Genomic DNA, 16367 nt, shown 5'->3' with positions numbered 1-16367 from the left:
TTCTTCCTTGGCTGGTACACAGTCAGAGTCGCATCATTTCAGCACCTTCGTGTTGTGAACAGTTCCGCTCGCTGTTTCATGGAGGGAGGAACTCCCATTTTTGTTTGCCCATGGTGCCAAACAAGCTATTTAATACAACTATATAATTATTAACTCACAAGTAAATTCACAAAGAGGCACAGCTGGAGACCACTAACACAGTTAGAGACAAGAGAGACAATGAAAGCAGCAAACCGCGCGAAAAATGGAACAATGAAACCCCGCGAAGTGATGTGCGGTCAGTTTGAACGCTTATGGCCGAAACAGGTTAACATATCATATTTTGTATAATTTATATAAAAACTATTCAAAGTTAAAATACAGACACTTTTAGGAAAAGTCATGTAACAGCAGTATTGCATTTTTTCATTCAATGTTGTAAGTGTTATATTTTGTCTATAAGTGTTGATGTTTTCCTCAATTACTAATATATACAATTAATGAAAATAAATTAAATGTTAAATAAACTTTATTTAAAATGGTAGATATCTTTGTATAGTTTTTCATATGCAGTTATGGTGCAACATTTTGAATTTGGACATTGAGATTAATGGGTAATGGTGGTAAGGACTTGGTGTTTAATAGCTGAACAGTGGTAGTTGGCCCATATCATTTTCTGTTATAGACTGACACCAGCCCCCCACCACAGAAAGGAAAGTTGATGTCGCCCCACTGAAAAAAGTTTTGGGACCCCTGCTGTAAATCATTGGTGGTGATACAGTGCAAGGACTGTATTGCCCATATATTATACAGGATCTTGTTTGCAGGAAGCTGGCATGCTCTCTCCGTCTTTCCTGTATATGGCCCAGTCTGCTCACCAGAGGATGCTTTCATTAAGCACAGTACAGACTACCCACACATCGTTTGCTCAAAAGCATAATAAAGAAACTAAGGTAAAAGACATCAGTCCAGCTTGTCGTTTCCTCACCCATCAGGGATCTTCAGGGATGAGGGGGGCATCATGAGCAACACAGTGGCCACAGACAAGTGTGATGCAACAGAACGGGGAGTTCCTGGGTCTGGAGATGTGGTTATTTTTATGTGTAACTATTAAATTACAGTGTTGGCCTTATTTTTCAGTTCTAGCGTGAATGATATATGTGAGCAGCCCCCCCACATACACACAAACATTGTATTTGTGTTTAATAACCGTAATATTAATATTTGCAATCAATATTAATTGTAAATCAATGAAACAGTAACATAAATTAACATTTACCATGTACTAATTTGATAGTAAGTATGACATTTGTTGTGACCATTTTATCAATTCTCTATTTAATTTCAGAATGTAGTTTATTTAATCTTAGTTATTCTTCAGCCCTATTGTTTGTGTGTGTGTGTGTGTGCCCCCTACCACCACCACACAAACATAATATTCACATTTTTATTCATAACGGTGATATTGAAGCTAAATCCATGAAATGTTAACATTATAACTTAGTGATTATTATAGGCTTCTAACTAACTGCTGAGTAAAGTCGTGGCGAGACAATTAACTTTATCAATTATACCATTACAATAAACATGTAAATGCACAAAATGCATAGAATAATGTTATGTGTTAACCATACAGTCTATGGTGTAAACGTACAAGTTTTTTAAGCTTTTATTTTGGTGATTAACTAACTTCCGCTTGAGACTTCCGGTATCGATTGGATAAATGGCGGCTTTTATTTTGGTTTAAAATTGCTTATTTACCAACTTCCGGTTGGGACTTCCGGTATGGATTGGATATATGGCGGCGCCCTTGTCGGCCATCTTGACTGCAGATGGGTACTCTTGTAGAGAAAGGAAAGCGTGTCACTTAAACAACAATAATAATTATAAAAACTAGCGAAATACCATACCTTCACAATAAAGTAACATTCACTAGTGATATTCAGTTTAAATAATACTCAACGAAAAAAAACCTTTTCATCAAATGTGTATATACCTGTTAGAATATTTAGATTATCTTTTTGTGTGTCATTTTCTTATTTAGCATGTTGGAGGCTAAAGATGAGAACTTCACTGCCAACAACTGTTTTAACCTGATTGTTGTGTACGTGGCTAATAAAGAATGTGAATTCCTGAATCAGAAGTTTTATTTGTTGTATGTTATGCATTTAAGTTGGAGTCGTTGGTGGTGAACATCTGGTATGATTTGGAGATGACACAAAAAAACAAAGAGTTTTCACCTCTTTGCTGGTCCGTGTACCATCTGATCATTCAATTATTCCATTTAATCTGGCAAACGAAAAATGGAAAAATGAGTCAATATTGTAAATGAATGTAATTACTAATTTGCTCATTGTATTTAATAATCATGTAACCTGTAATCATGTATTTATTGGTTTAAGGATATATGAACCCTGGTTACACTATTCTCACCTCTCGCAAAGCGTTCCCTATTTCTTCATCAGTTATTAAATCACCGGTTGATTTGAATGAAGGCTGACTAGGAAGATAATAACCAAGATCTTCTCACAGATCTTCATCTTTCCTGCCAGAAAGTATTCATCCTCCCTAACAGCTGTGAATAAATTCATATTGCAAAATTAAAACATACAATACCGTATACAGTTAAGGCAGGGGAACTGAGCCCGCGTCAAAAATGGCACGGGAAGTGCACGGTCCTTCCCCCAGGACACCTCTCTCACGCGGCCCCATCCGGGATCACGCTGCGATAAGGTCTGCGCCCGTAGCGCACTTCTTTCCAACCGCCTTCCATCAATATGTTTTTGCGGTGTATTTAAATAATTATAGGTAGGTATAGTTATACTTTGTTTTTGCTAGTGTAGATATGTATAATAATATAGCTGCTTATGCAACAATATATGTGTTTCTCAGTGAATGACTGACAGAACAAAATTGTGTGCTAAACTGCACTTTAATCAATCAGCTGACAAAACAAACTGTGTGCTAAAACGGCGACGTTTCGACTCTAATGAGTCTTCTTCAGGCCTTGGAGCACAGGAAACAATCCGACTGGTCTTCAGAGGTGCTCCTCTAATAGGAGTCACAACAAAAGTCTCTCACAAAGTAGAATCCGACTGGTCTTCAGAGGTGCTTCTCTCATGGGAGTCACAGCAGAAGTGAGCTGCCTGCCTGGCCTCCTCCTTTTATGCCCTCCCCCTGGAATGTGTCTGGGCATGTCCATACGTATTGACTCTCCCCACTCTGGCCATAGTAGGTGTTTTACTGTTGTTTTTAAAGGGAATTAAGTATGAACTTGATGTATTCTATGATTAAATTTGATTTTAAACTACGTAGAGTTGATTTTTATGAATTTTGTACTATGAATTATTTTTAATGTAGAGTGAATTGACTGTTTTTAAAGTACTATGAATTGGTTGTTTTAAGGTTTGGTTTTTAGTTTATCATGAATTGGTTATTAATTATAGTATGAATTGCTTTTTAATAGATTGTTTTTTAATTGCTATGAATTAATTATTTATTTAAGACCAGATTGAAATCATATATTTATTTCGAAAAAATGAATTGAAATCATGTATTTACTTTTTAAGACCGAATTGAAATCAGGCATTTATTTTTAAAGATCGAATTGGAATCATGTATTTAATTTTTAAAGACCAAATTGGAATCATGTATCTGTTTTTAAAGACCAAATTGGAATCATGTAAGTATTTTTAAAGACCAAATTGAAATCATGTATTGAATTAAAGCTGGTATAATTAGGGTTTGAAGTTTTTATTGGAGTGGTTAGAAGTTAGAAGATGAGATCAAAGCTGGGGTTAAAGGTCAGGTTGGGTTTAGGAATAGGGTTTCACTGATGTTAAGGTCTGGGGTTAGGGTTAGGTTAGGGTTAGGTTAGGTGAAGTGGTAAAGTACTCAGAGCCTCCCCCTATGTTGACCAACGACAACATAGTTTGGAATAGAGAGACAACGGCATGGCACAGGCCGACGCATGTTAGTCCCCATCCCATTTCCCACTTGCTTGCATGAACCATGTGACAGAGGAGAGGAGAACAGATAGAGGAAGAGTAGGTGGAGAGGGGAGACGCGTGGAGCGACCCGCCATTCACAGTGACCTGTCAAATTCAAAAGCACACTAGAAGGTTAGTGGCTGAAAGTTATTTTAATTATTCTTATACAAAATGCTGGCTCAGGCATGTTTGGTGTCAAGCTCAAGAAAGGAGGAGAAGGTTGGGATTAGGCATGCAGAAGGGGAGTGGTTAAGTTTAGGATAAGCAACTGGTGTGGCCATATATAAGGCCAAGAAGACTGGCAAAACACAGGAAAACAGCACAGTAACACCAAAAGCAAAAACCACATTGCAGACACTTGGAGTGTGTCAATTAAGACAGTAAGCAAGACAGTGCCAGAGGTGTCATCATGGCAGGATACAGCACAAGTGGAATACTCTGAACAATGCTGGAGACCACTGCCTGTCATCCCAGAGGGAGCAGGAATGCCCCCTCAGACATCGTGACAGACATTTCCACCTGTTGTCTGAATTTAAGAGAACGTGGGCCTGTATGTCGGCCCGCGATGCTCCAAAAGCGAAAAACCCACAGGGAATTTCGAGTGATGACATGCAAAGTCAGTGCTTACTGGTAAAGCATAGGAGATTTTATGATTCTGTAGAAATATATTAGTCCCTAATGACAAAATGTCGCTCGCTCAGTGAGTTAGGACAATGCTTGGAAGTGTCATCATGTCACGAACCGCCCTAATGGAGTACTCTGAACAGTGCAGGGAACTAGTGCAAGTCCTCCGCCCAAGCTAAAATGAGCCCTCCAGGCACTCCTGTTATACCTGAATCCCTCCCATCAGCTAAGACACCGGGAGCACACACAGCCGTAACGGGGGATGTGGCTGCATGCGTCTGATGTGCAAAGCCCCAGGAGAGAATGTGGTGGGTGCAAGGAAGAGCTCAATGATAACGGAAGGCAGGAGGAATAGCCCCACTACACAGTGGCAATCATGTACTCCATCTTGTCTGAATTTAAGGGAACGTGGGCCTGTGTGTCGGCCCGCGATGCCCCAACAGCGAAAAAACCCTTGGGGAATTTCGATTGATGATGTGCAAAGCCTGTAATCACTGGGACACATCTTCAGTTGTGCGCCTCGAGGTCTCAGGGTGTTTCGACGGCTTACCACAAGACACCCTCACCCAAGGAAGTCCCGCCGCAGTTACGCCAGCTGCGGGGTGTGTCCCTCCTGTGCTACACTACACTAGCCACTTGTCTTTTTAAAAGCTTGTGTTTTGAGAAGAGTTACATTTTTAGAAATAGTTTAGAGCGCCTATTTGTAGACATTTCACATATTTAAAGCATTGATTTGGGGGGGCTCCCAAAAGCAGCCAGCACAATTCCATTGTTAATCACCCAGAATGGCCTGTAGCACACCTTCAAATCACAAAGTCTCTTAGCTGCTGTTTAGCAGGCAGGACCAGAGAGCCGGCTTCCTCCCAGCCCCAAAGTCCATCCCAGCAATGACCAGGAGAAGCCCCGCCAGAGCGGAGCCCTCCCGGCCACCACCGAGCATGGAGGACCAAGGCCAGCAGAGACATGCTCTGCCTCCTTGATCCCCAATGGACTCAGGGCCAAGAAAAAAGCCAACTCTCCGGTTCCATACACCGCACAACACAGAGAGTGGCAAAAAGAAAAGGAAAATGTACAAATTTAAAACATTTAAGCAATAAAATATTACCAGGAATGAAGGTCCAAATCCAACAGCAGTCCAATGAAGAAGTGAAGAAGTACGTCCTCTCTGGGGTAAACTCCTCCTATCAGGTTGTTTTCTTTTTGTTTAACAATGGCCAAAGCAGGCCCTAGTCACTGTAAGTGCTCTGTATGTTAGTCAGGGTGCAGGGTACTGCAGTTGACAGCCACTCCCCCTGTGTAGGAAGGGGTGAAAGGCACTCTGGGTAAATAGCAAGAATGGGAGGGGGGAGGGTTAGGGGGGATAAGTCAGCCCCCACTGGTCTGAGTGAGGCAGTGCAGAGCCTTATGGGTAAACACGCCCCCTGACTGTGAATGTGGAAAAAAGGCTTATGAGTGCTGGTAAATTTACTGTTATATACATGAACTCTTTAAGGAGTAAATCATGTGTTGGTAACATGTATTCTGGTACATTTTGCTATATTCAAATACAAAAAAGTACTTCTTAATCCTTATCTGGTCTCTTGCACCATAAGGGAGGTGGCTGGCCAGCCCAGTAGTATGCGGGGGTAAAAAACAGAAAAAAGAGCATGCACCTAATACCATGCTGTGGCCAGCAGAGGGCGCCATCTGTGAAAACTAAATTGTCAAAACAAATGTAGCCATAAGTTAACTGCAGTACATCTGTACATCTATAGTGACAGTCACAGTCAGGACCAGTATCATGCTGTGGCCACAAGGGGGCGCCAGCGGTGACAATGGAGATGATGAAAATAAATTAGTGAAAAAAACAAAAATCTAATGCAACTGTGTGAGCCCTGTCCCTGCTTGGGGGTAGATGCAGAAAAAAGAGGGGACTGTTGGTTAGGGTTAGGCACAGGGAGGAAAGAGGTTAAGTTTAGGGTTAAGGAAACAGGGCAGGTTATAAATTAGAAATGTCAGGAAAGTAAACTGGTTGGGGTTAGGCATTAGAAAGGAGATGGTTAAGTTTAGGATACATAACAGGGGAGGTTTATGAAAGGAAGAAGCAAAAGAACAAGTAAGGTAGGTGAGTAAAGACTATAAAGAGGAAAAAAACAGAAAAAGAGAAAAATGTTGAAGAAACAGAAATATGTCCACTAGGGGCAGAAAGGCTAGTATGGGGATGGTCTGTCCCCTGCCAGGCATATGAGGAGAACACGCAGGTCCATCAAGGGGTCGTCCTTTGGGTCGTGTCACGAGGTGAGGAGGGGCAACACACGGTGGATGGGAAGCACACAGGTGTGCAGAAGGGGCCGCAGAAGGGAGGAGTGGAGATGGTTTTGGGCGTGTAAGGGGAGACATGGGCGATGCAGAGGGAGCACCTGCAGTTTTAGGGCTGCAGGGGGAGCAGCTGTGTACTAACAGTGGCTGCAGATAATGAAGGACAGTAGGGGAAACAGCTTAGCGCTCCTCCTCCATCAGTGAGCATACTTGTTAAGCTGCAGATACTGATAAGGGAAGCTGTCGCTGAAGTGTTCCTCCCGTGTGTCCTGTGAGGAGGTGATGAGGGGGGACGCCTAGTGGTCGGGTTTAGTCTTTCAGTTAAGGGAGGGGTGGAGATCTATTTGGGCGTGTAGATTTGGGGGTGCAGGGGGAGCAGCTGTGTGCTGACATTAGCTGCAGGTGATGAAGGACAGTAGGGGAACCAGCTTAGCGTTCCTCCTATATCAGTGAGCGTACTAGTTAAGCCGCAGATACTGGTAAAGGAAGTTGCTGCTGAAGTGTTCCTCCTGTGGGCCATGTGAGGGGGCGACGCAGGGGGACGTTTTAGTAGCCGGGATTTTGTCTTTCTCTTAAGGGAGGAGTGGAGTTCTATTTGGGTGTGTAAGAGGAGACGCGGACGATGCAGAGGGAGCGCATGTAGTGTTAGGGCTGCAGGGGGAGCAGCTGTGTACTAACAGTGGCTGCAGATAATGAAGGACAGTAGGGGAACCAGCTTAGCGCTCCTCCCACATCAGTGAGCATACTTGTTAAGCTGCAGATACTGATACAGGGAAGCTGCTGATGAAGTGTTCCTCCTGTTGGCCATGTGAGGGGGCGACAAAGGGGGCAGCCTAGTGGCCGGGATTGTGTCTGTTTTATTATTAAGGGAGGAGAGGAGATGCGAACGGTGCAGAGGCAGCGCATGCAGTGTTTAGGGGCTGCAGGGGGAACAGCTGTATGCTGTCATTGGGTGCAGGTGATGAAGGATAGTAGGGGAACCAGCTTAGCGCTCCTCCTATATCAGTGAGCGTACTTGTTAAGCCGCAGATACTGATACAGGAGGCTGCTGCTGAAGTGTTCCTCCTGTGGGCCATGTGAGGGTGCGACGAAGGGGGACGCCTGGTGGCCGGGAAGCACATTGCAGTGTATGGGGGGCCTCAAATGGGGAGAGTGTGGATCCTGTGGGCGTGTAAGAAGAGACGTCGGCGATGAAGGGGGAGCGCATGTCGAGCGAAGGCAGCAGGGGAAGCAGCTGTGTGCCGACAACAGGTGCAGGTGATGAAGGACAGGAGAAGAGCAAACGTAGCGCTCCTCCTATATCAGTGGGCTTCCTTGTGAAGCCCCCGGGTCTGATAAAGGGAGCTGTTGCTGACTTGGTGCTGTGGTGAGCCCTGGCAGGGGGCAGTGTAAGAGGAAGGAATGGAGGCGAGGGTTAGTGAGCTGACGTAAACGAGCCGAGCAAATAAGTGGCCGGGTGGAGGAGGGTGTAGGAAAAATTCTCACCAGGCTCAGCTCCGTGCAAAAAGATGCATATGTACCTTACAACTAGACAGATATTACTGTTATATTATTATTAAAAAAGTCTGTATCTGTAATAAAAATGGAGCGAGAGGTGATGTCAAAGATATGTTTAGTCTGGGAGTCTGATTACAGTAGCCACCAGACTGTGACCTCAAAGTATACGTTGTATACATGGAATTATCATGTTCTGGATAGAGTTACCACCAGCCCATGCAGAGGTCAGACTACTCCTGATCACACTACAGTTGCCATGCGATCAGGATATTAAGTTTACAAAGAGGATGAAATGGCCGTGCAGCAAGATAGTAGGGATAATGAGAGGAGCTGGTCCGAGGCACGGGCAAGGGTTAGGTGAAGTGGTAAAGTACTCAGAGCCTCCCCCTATGTTGACCAACGACAACATAGTTTGGAATAGAGAGACAACGGCATGGCACAGGCCGACGCATGTTAGTCCCCATCCCATTTCCCACTTGCTTGCATGAACCATGTGACAGAGGAGAGGAGAACAGATAGAGGAAGAGTAGGTGGAGAGGGGAGACGCGCGGAGCGACCCGCCATTCACAGTGACCTGTCAAATTCAAAAGCACACTAGAAGGTCAGTGGCTGAAAGTTATTTTAATTATTCTTATACAAAATGCTGGCTCAGGCATGTTTGGTGTCAAGCTCAAGAAAGGAGGAGAAGGTTGGGATTAGGCATGCAGAAGGGGAGTGGTTAAGTTTAGGATAAGCAACTGGTGTGGCCATATATAAGGCCAAGAAGACTGGCAAAACACAGGAAAACAGCACAGTAACATCATAAGCAAAAACCACATTGCAGACACTTGGAGTGTGTCAATTAAGACAGTAAGCAAGACAGTGCCAGAGGTGTCATCATGGCAGGATACAGCACAAGTGGAATACTCTGAACAATGCTGGAGACCACTGCCTGTCATCCCAGAGGGAGCAGGAATGCCCCCTCAGACATCGTGACAGACATTTCCACCTGTTGTCTGAATTTAAGAGAACGTGGGCCTGTATGTCGGCCCGCGATGCTCCAAAAGCGAAAAACCCACAGGGAATTTCGAGTGATGACATGCAAAGTCAGTGCTTACTGGTAAAGCATAGGAGATTTTATGATTATGTAGAAATATTTTAATCCCTAATGACAAAGTGTCGCTCGCTCAGTGAGTTAGGACAATGCTGGGAAGTGTCATCATGTCACGAACCGCCCTAATGGAGTACTCTGAACAGTGCAGGGAACTAGTGCAAGTCCTCCGCCCAAGCTAAAATGAGCCCTCCAGGCACTCCTGTTATACCTGAATCCCTCCCATCAGCTAAGACACCGGGAGCACACACAGCCGTAACGGGGGATGTGGCTGCATGCGTCTGATGTGCAAAGCCCCAGGAGAGAATGTGGTGGGTGCAAGGAAGAGCTCAATGATAACGGAAGGCAGGAGGAATAGCCCCACTACACAGTGGCAATCATGTACTCCATCTTGTCTGAATTTAAGGGAACGTGGGCCTGTGTGTCGGCCCGCGATGCCCCAACAGCGAAAAAACCCTTGGGGAATTTCGATTGATGATGTGCAAAGCCTGTAATCACTGGGACACATCTTCAGTTGTGCGCCTCGAGGTCTCAGGGTGTTTCGACGGCTTACCACAAGACACCCTCACCCAAGGAAGTCCCGCCGCAGTTACGCCAGCTGCGGGGTGTGTCCCTCCTGTGCTACACTACACTAGCCACTTGTCTTTTAAAAGCTTTTGTTTTTAGAGGAGTTACATTTTTAGAAATAGTTTAGAGCGCCTATTTTTAGACATTTCAGCTATTTAAAGCATTGATTTGGGGGGGCTCCCAAAAGCAACCAGCACAATTTCATTGTTAATCACCCAGAATGGCCTGTAGCACACCTTCAAATCACACCATCTCTTAGCTGTTGTTTAGCAGGCAGGACCAGAGAGCCGGCTTCCTCCCAGCCCCAAAGTCCACCCCAGCAATGACCAGGAGAAGCCCCGCCAGAGCGGAGCCCTCCCGGCCACCACCGAGCATGGAGGACCAAGGCCAGCAGAGACATGCTCTGCCTCCTTGATCCCCAATGGACCCAGGGCCAAGAAAAAAGCCAACTCTCCGGTTCCATACACCGCTCAACACAGAGAGTGGCAAAAAGAAAAAGAAAAATGTACAAATTTAAAACATGTAAGCAATGAAATATTACCAGGAATGAAGGTCCAAATCCAACAGCAGTCCAATGAAGAAGTGAAGAAGTACGTCCTCTCTGGGGTAAACTCCTCCTATCAGGTTGTTTTCTTTTTGTTTAACAATGGCCAAAGCAGGCCCTAGTCACTAAATTGGCTCTGTGTGTTAGTCAGGGTGCAGGGTACTGCAGTTGACAGCCACTCCCCCTGTGTAGGAAGGGGTGAAAGGCACTCTGGGTAAATAGCAAGAATGGGAGGGGGGAGGGAGAGGGGGGATAAGTCAGCCCCCACTGGTCTGAGTGAGGCAGTGCAGAGCCTTATGGGTAAACACGCCCCCTGACTGTGAATGTGGAAAAAAGGCTTATGAGTGCTGGTAAATTTACTGTTATATACATGAACTCTTTAAGGAGTAAATCATGTGTTGGTAACATGTATTCTGGTACATTTTGCTATATTCAAATACAAAAAAGTACTTCTTAATCCTTATCTGGTCTCTTGCACCATAAGGGAGGTGGCTGGCCAGCCCAGTAGTATGCCGGGGTAAAAAACATAGAAAAAAGAGCATGCACCTAATACCATGCTGTGGCCAGCAGAGGGCGCCATCTGTGAAAACTAAATTGTCAAAACAAATGTAGCCATAAGTTAACTGCAGTACATCTGTACATCTATAGTGACAGTCACAGTCAGGACCAGTATCATGCTGTGGCCACAAGGGGGCGCCAGCGGTGACAATTTGAAAAGGTGAAAATAAATTTGTGAAAAATACAAAGCCAATTATACTTTGCAAGTCCTGTCCCTGCTAGGGGTAGATGCAGAAAAAAGAGTAGACTATTGGTTAGGGTTAGGCACAGTGAGGGGAGAGGTTAAGGTTAGGGTTTAGGAACAGGGCTGGTTATAAACTAGAAAAAATCAGAAAAGTAAACTGGTTGGGTTCAGGCATTAGGGTTTGGGATGGTTAAGATTAGACGGAGGCACAAAGAGGGTGAAAAAAGGTCATGCAGCAACCTCTTGGGGCCAATGAGAGGAGCTGGTCCGAGGCACGGGCAATTTTTTTGGTTATCAGTAATCACTGTGAGCAGCGCAAGTTACTCAGAGCGTCCCCCAATGAAGCCCAAACGGCAACATAGTTTTTCTCGGGAGATACTGGAAAGTACTCAGAGCCTCTCCCTATGGTGACCAACGACAACATAGTTTGGAATAGAGAGACAACGGCATGGCACAGGCCGACGCATGTTAGTCCCCATCCCACCGCCCGCTTGCTTGCATGACCCATGACAGAGGAGAGGAGAACAGATAGAGGAAGAGAAGGTGGAGCCCTCCAGGCACTCCTGTTATACCTGAATCCCTCCCATCAGCTAAGACACCAGGGTCACAGTGCCCCCACGGGGGATTTGGCTGCATGCGTCTGATGTGCAGAGCCCCAGGAGAGAATGTGGTGGGTGCAAGGAAGAGATCAATGATAACGGGAGGGAGCAGGACTCGCCCCTCTACACCGTGACCGAGATTTCCACCTTTTTGGTCTGAATTTAAGGGAACGTGGGCCAGTGTGTCGGCCCGCGAATCCCCAAAAGCGAAAATCCGGGGAGGAATTTCGAGTGATGCCATCCGAGGTGTTCACGCCCTTTTGAAATATGAGGAATTAATTTTTGGAATATTGATTAAATGCAAATATCTCGCTCAGTGAGTTAGGACAATGCTTGGAAGTGTCATCATGTCACGAACCGCCCTAATGGAGTACTCTGAACAGTGCAGGGAACTAGTGCAAGTCCTCCGCCCAAGCTAAAATGAGCCCTCCAGGCACTCCTGTTATACCTGAATCCCTCCCATCAGCTAAGACACCGGGAGCACACACAGCCGTAACGGGGGATGTGGCTGCATGCGTCTGATGTGCAAAGCCCCAGGAGAGAATGTGGTGGGTGCAAGGAAGAGCTCAATGATAACGGAAGGCAGGAGGAATAGCCCCACTACACAGTGGCAATCATGTACTCCATCTTGTCTGAATTTAAGGGAACGTGGGCCTGTGTGTCGGCCCGCGATGCCCCAACAGCGAAAAAACCCGTGGGGAATTTCGATTGATGATGTGCAAAGCCTGTATTCACTGGGACACATCTTCAGTTGTGCGCCTCGAGGTCTCAGGGTGTTTCGACGGCTTACCACAAGACACCCTCACCCAAGGAAGTCCCGCCGCAGTTACGCCAGCTGCGGGGTGTGTCCCTCCTGTGCTACACTACACTAGCCACTTGTCTTTTAAAAGCTTTTGTTTTTAGAGGAGTTACATTTTTAGAAATAGTTTAGAGCGCCTATTTTTAGACATTTCAGCTATTTAAAGCATTGATTTGGGGGGGCTCCCAAAAGCAACCAGCACAATTTCATTGTTAATCACCCAGAATGGCCTGTAGCACACCTTCAAATCACACCATCTCTGAGCTGTTGTTTAGCAGGCAGGACCAGAGAGCCGGCTTCCTCCCAGCCCCAAAGTCCACCCCAGCAATGACCAGGAGAAGCCCCGCCAGAGCGGAGCCCTCCCGGCCACCACCGAGCATGGAGGACCAAGGCCAGCAGAGACATGCTCTGCCTCCTTGATCCCCAATGGACTCAGGGCCAAGAAAAAAGCCAACTCTCCGGTTCCATACACCGCTCAACACAGAGAGTGGCAAAAAGAAAAAGAAAAATGTACAAATTTAAAACATTTAAGCATTGAAATATTACCAGGAATGAAGGTCCAAATCCAACAGCAGTCCAATGAAGAAGTGAAGAAGTACGTCCTCTCTGGGGTAAACTCCTCCTATCAGGTTGTTTTCTTTTTGTTTAACAATGGCCAAAGCAGGCCCTAGTCACTAAAAGGGCTCTGTGTGTTAGTCAGGGTGCAGGGTACTGCAGTTGACAGCCACTCCCCCTGTGTAGGAAGGGGTGAAAGGCACTCTGGGTAAATAGCAAGAATGGGAGGGGGGAGGGAGAGGGGGGATAAGTCAGCCCCCACTGGTCTGAGTGAGGCAGTGCAGAGCCTTATGGGTAAACACGCCCCCTGACTGTGAATGTGGAAAAACGGCTTATGAGTGCTGGTAAATTTACTGTTATATACATGAACTCTTTAAGGAGTAAATCATGTGTTGGTAACATGTATTCTGGTACATTTTGCTATATTCAAATACAAAAAAGTACTTCTTAATCCTTATCTGGTCTCTTGCACCATAAGGGAGGTGGCTGGCCAGCCCAGTAGTATGCCGGGGTAAAAAACATAGAAAAAAGAGCATGCACCTAATACCATGCTGTGGCCAGCAGAGGGCGCCATCTGTGAAAACTAAATTGTCAAAACAAATGTAGCCATAAGTTAACTGCAGTACATCTGTACATCTATAGTGACAGTCACAGTCAGGACCAGTATCATGCTGCGGCCACAAGGGGGCGCCAGCGGTGACAATTTGAAAAGGTGAAAATAAATTTGTGAAAAATACAAAGCCAATTATACTTTGCAAGTCCTGTCCCTGCTAGGGGTAGATGCAGAAAAAAGAGTAGACTATTGGTTAGGGTTAGGCACAGTGAGGGGAGAGGTTAAGGTTAGGGTTTAGGAACAGGGCTGGTTATAAACTAGAAAAAATCAGAAAAGTAAACTGGTTGGGTTCAGGCATTAGGGTTAGGGTTAGGGTAGGGTTAGGGGGTTAGGGTTAGGGTTAGGGTTAGGGTTAGGGTTAGGGTTAGGGGTTAGGGTTAGGGTTAGGGGGTTAGGGTTAGGGGGTTAGGGTTAGGGTTAGGGTTAGGGTTAGGGTTAGGGTTAGGGTTAGGGTTAGGGTTAGGGTTAGGAAATAGGGATGAGTGCCACCCTGGAGGTGCCCGGTCATTAAGGTTCCCGGGGTCCTAGAGTGAAAAGAGTCATATATTCAGAAACCGCAGGCCCCCCCGAGGCCGCTGGTGGCTTCGGATTTGGAATCGGAGTTCGGGAAGTTGGCGAAAAAACAATGGCCTGCCGGTCATTAATGTTCCCGGCCGGTCCAGTGAACGAGACTTTGCCTACCCCCCCAAATGTGGCCCCTGGCTGTCCGAAACAGTTGGAATTAAGTCTCTATCTCATTCCGTTCCGGAGATATTGCGATTTTAAAATCCGGCCACAGGCGGTCTTTCGGACGTTCCCGTGCGGAGAAAAGGCGATTTCAAAGGTCTTCGGCCGGCCGACTTTGGGTGCCCGGTCATTAATGTTCCCGGCCGGTCCAGTGAACGAGACTTTGCCTACCCCCCCAAATGTGGCCAGGGGCTTTCCAACGCACTTGGAATGGAGTCTCTATCTCCTTCCGTTCCGGAGATATCGCGATTTTAAAATTCGCCCATAAGCGGCCATTGTAAAAATTGGGCGGGAGAGCTTTAAGGATGTCAGCTACGGGACTTTGGCTACCCCCCCAAATGTGGCCACGGGCTTTCCAACGCACTTGGAATGGAGTCTCTATCTCCTTCCGTTCCGGAGATATCGCGATTTTAAAGGTCGGCGGCCGGCCGACTTTGGGTGCCCGGTCATTAATGTTCCCGGCCGGTCCAGTGAACGAGACTTTGGCTACCCCCCCAAATGTTGCCACGGGCTTTCCAACGCACTTGGAATGGAGTCTCTATCTCCTTCCTGTCCGGAGATATGGCCGTTTTGAAATTGGGGAAAATCGTCAAATTTCACTAAGTGTCAGAGCCAAAATGAAAATTTCTGAAACTTGGTAGGAGCGCGTTTTGGGCCGCGTAGAGTCGGCCTATGTCAGTCCCGTCTTGATGGGAGCAACTTTGGGCCAAAGTGTTTGGAAACGCTATGCAATGTGTCTGAGTCTATAGTCTGGTCCGTGCTGAAGCCGTACATGTCCTTGGTTCCCTCCTAGCCCCTTCTTATCCGGAGTTATAACCGTTTGAAGAGAAGTGAAAGTAGCTTGAAATATGCCCAAGTGTTTGAGGCATGCGCCGGCTCCTTCAAACGGCCGTATCTCGGTCCAGGAACGTCTGACAGAGCTGAGACCTGTCGGCTTTTGTTCGTCTCGTCGAGACCTTTCCATAGACACCAGGACCGCCCCAGTTGGACCAGCGGTTCCGGAGATATGAACTTAAGAAGGTACTGATTTTGTCCGACTTATGTCTTCCGATAACTTTTGATAGGAACCTCGTAGAGACAGGGGACTTGTTGCGTTGGATTCAGCGTTGAATTCTCTTGCAGATAGACTACTCACTTGTCAAATTTGGACAACTAAAAATTTCGATCTTTTTCAGAAATTTCACTAAGTGTCAGACTCCAAGACATTCTTCCAGAAACTGTCTAGGACCACGTTTCAGGCCATTTGGAGCCTATAGAGACCTATAAAAAGACTGAAAAGTACCAACTTTTTACAGAAATCTGCCAAAGTGAGATACCTAGGGTTGGTCACATCCCCCGACTGGTTGGGGTAAGAGAACATGGCATGGCCAGTCATCACTCATGACACGTGTTGGGTCGGGGGTTAGGGTTAAGGTTAGGGCAGCGAAATTTATTGCTTCCGGGTTAGGGTTAGGGGTTAGGGTTAGGGTAGGGGGTTAGGGTTAGGGTTAGGGTTAGGGTTAGGGTTAGGGTTAGGGTTAGGGTTAGGGGTTAGGGTTAGGAAATAGGGATGAGTGCCACCCTGGAGGTGCCCGGTCATTAAGGTTCCCGGGGTCCTAGAGTGAAAAGAGTCATATATTCAGAAACCGCAGGCCCCCCCGAGGCCGCTGGTGGCTTCGGATTTGGAATCGGAGTTCGGGAAGTTGGCGAAAAAAACAATGGCCTGCCGGTCATTAATGTTCCCGGCCGGTCCAGTGAACGAGACT

This window comes from Sparus aurata, chromosome 18, assembly GCF_900880675.1.
Source record: "Sparus aurata chromosome 18, fSpaAur1.1, whole genome shotgun sequence".
Taxonomy (NCBI): Eukaryota; Metazoa; Chordata; class Actinopteri; order Spariformes; family Sparidae; genus Sparus; species Sparus aurata.
This window is presented reverse-complemented; position numbering follows the sequence as displayed.